The sequence below is a fragment of the Ursus maritimus genome, unplaced genomic scaffold, assembly GCF_017311325.1.
Source record: "Ursus maritimus isolate PB19 unplaced genomic scaffold, ASM1731132v1 scaffold_25, whole genome shotgun sequence".
Lineage (NCBI taxonomy): Eukaryota > Metazoa > Chordata > Mammalia > Carnivora > Ursidae > Ursus > Ursus maritimus.
This window is the reverse complement of record NW_024425008.1, coordinates 8,187,533-8,187,993: the sequence shown is the minus strand read 5'-3', so window position 1 is coordinate 8,187,993 and position 461 is coordinate 8,187,533.

Here is a 461-nt window from a genome sequence, read left to right as displayed (position 1 = left end):
CACCATCGGGGCCGGAGACAAGAGAGCAGCGGCTACAGCTGGGGCAGCTGGAGGAAGCCGTACCACCCTGCCTCCTCTGCAGTGCCAATCTGTCGGGGGAGGCCGAGGGGGCTGCAGGCAAGCCCCGAAGCCCCGGGGAGGGCTCATCCTCTGCCCCTCGTTCCCTCCCAGCCTGGGGGTGGCGGAGCGGAACATGCAGGGCCAGGAAACGAAGGTGAACGCAAGCGTGAACATTCCCACGCAGGCCAGCAGCGCTTGGACTCCGGCGGCAGGAGGAGACGGGAGCTGGGGGACCTGGGCCCCGAGGCCAAGAGAAGGACAAGAGAAGACAGTCAAAGGCCAAGGGAAGGACGTGGCAGAGGCGTGGGGCAGGGTGGAGGGTGGGCAGGAGCAGAGCTGCTGGGGCGAGTCTGCACGGGGAGCACGGTGGTCACTTCTGGGGGCTGGGGGGGGGGGGGGGG